The following is a 2,500-nucleotide window of genomic DNA, read 5'->3' on the forward strand; positions in this document are numbered from 1 at the left end:
CTTATTTGATATATATATATATATATATATATATATGTGTGTGTGTGTGTGTGTGTGTGTGTGTTTATATACACATATACAGTATATATAGCAAAACACTTACGCAACATTATATAGGGAAGATGGCTGAGCTGATTCGCATCTAAGAAAAATGGAATTTTCCATAGTTGTTTTTTCTGATTTAATTATCATTATCATTATCATCATCATCATCATCATTTCCTCCTACGCATATTGACGCATAAGGCCTCGGATAGATTTCGCTAGTCGTCTCTATCATGAGCTTTTAATTCAATACTTTCTCCATTCATTATCATCTACTTCACGCTTCATAGTCCTCAGCCATGTAGGCCTGGGTCTTCCAATTCTTCTAGTGCCTTGTGGAGCCCAGCTGAACGTTTGGTGAACTAATCTCTCTTGGGGAGTGCGAAGAGCATGACCAAACCATCTCCATCTACCCTCATCATGATCTGATCCACTTATGGCACTCGAGTAATCTCTCTCATAGTCTCATCATAACTGTAAACTGCATTGCCAATACAGGAAAAATATTCAGCAAGCCCATATCGATGAACCCTCTCGCTACTTAAATACCTATGTACATCAATAGTAAAAATACTGATCAAAACAATATTACTGGGGCTAAAAATCACCAAAAATAATTTGCTTTCAATAATCTTAGAATATGAAAGCAAGTAAATGTAGTTTATTATGTTAGGGGCATTTTTCTTATTACTTGTCAAATTGAGTTTCCTTATGTAGAAAATGCAGTTTATTTTGGTCTGAAATACAATATCATGAAGCTAGTTTTACGATTTAAAAAAATATTATGATTTAGTGTTACCTTGCCAAGAGTAAAGCCGGTTATTATTATTATTATTATTATTATTATTATTATTATTAGTAGTAGTAGTAGTAGTAGTAGTAGTAGTAGTAGTAGTATCATTTACTAAGCTACGACCCTAGTTGGAAAAGCAGGATTCTATAAGCCCAAGGGATCCAACAGGGAAAATAGCCCAGTGAGGAACGAAATCAAGGAAAAAATGAAATATTTTAAGAACAGTAACAACATTTAAATCAATATTTCCTATGTAAACTATAAAAACTTTAACAAAACCAGAGGAAGAGAAATTACTATAGAATAGTGTGCCTGAGGGTTAAGACTTGGTATTACGCCAGGCTAAGGATACGACAGTTTACGGGAGAGGGGGGGGGGGGGGGGGGGGGGATCAGGGGGCGTAGCTTCCCCGGGTATGTAAGTAGGTAAGGATAAGGTTCCTAATTTAGTTCCGGTAGGTATACGGCTCATAGGTTAATTCAAGTAAGGATAAGGCTCATAGTTTAATTCAGGTAAGGATAAGGCTACTAGGTTAGATCAGGTAGGGATACGGCTCTTAAGTTAGTTCAGGTAGAGGTAAGGCTACTAGGTTAGATCAGGTAGGGATACGGCTCTTAAGTTAGTTCAGGTAGAGGTAAGGCTACTAGGTTAGTTCAGGTAGAGGTAAGGCTACTAGGTTAGTTCAGGTAAGGATACAGCTCTTAAGTTAGTTCAGGTAGGGATACGGCTCTTAAGTTAGTTCAGGTAGAGGTAAGGCTACTAGGTTAGATCAGGTAGGGATACGGCTCTTAAGTTAGTTCAGGTAGAGGTAAGGCTACTAGGTTAGATCAGGTAGGGATACGGCTCTTAAGTTAGTTCAGGTAGAGGTAAGGTTACTAGGTTATTCAGGTAAGGATACAGCTCTTAAGTTAGTTCAGGTAGGGATACGGCTCCTAAGTTAGTTCAGGTAAGGATGCGCCTCCTAGGTTAGTTCAGGTAAGGATACGGCTATTAAGTTAGTACAGGTAGGGATACAGATACTATGTTAGTTCAGGTAGGGATACGGCTCCTAAGTTAGTTCAGGTAAGGATACGACTCCTAGGTTAGTTCAGGTAAGGATACGGCTACTAGGTTAGTTCAAGTAGGGATACGGCTCTTAGGTTAGTTCAGGTAAGGAAACGGCTGCTAGTTTAGTTCAAATAGGGATACGGCTCTTAGGTTAGTTCAGGTAAGGATATGGCTACTAGGTTAGTTCAAGTAGGGATACGGCTCCTAGGCTAGTTCAGGTAAGAATACGTCTACTAGGGTAGTTCAAGTATGGATAAGACTCTTAGGTTAGTTCAGGTAAGAATACGGCTAGTAGGCTACGGCTCCTAGGTTAGTTTCAGGTAAGGATACGGCTACTAGGTTAGTTCAGGTAGGGATACGGCTCCTAGTTTAGGTGTAGATCTTGTGTTTGTTTCCCTATTAAACGTGGTTTATCAATATCAACTTTTGAAATTTCCCGCCCGGTCCGTCCCATTGAATTACGAAGGCTCTACCAAAGAGCAAGTTTTGGCAAGAATGAACTCCGCTTAAGGAAACGAAAAAGGGCGAAAGATAGTTGGAGAAATAGATGGATGTTTGCTTAGGAATTATTTGGTGGCACATTTATAGATTAGTAGGTTGTAGGTAGTAGGTTGG

Source organism: Palaemon carinicauda, chromosome 36, assembly GCF_036898095.1.
Source record: "Palaemon carinicauda isolate YSFRI2023 chromosome 36, ASM3689809v2, whole genome shotgun sequence".
NCBI lineage: Eukaryota > Metazoa > Arthropoda > Malacostraca > Decapoda > Palaemonidae > Palaemon > Palaemon carinicauda.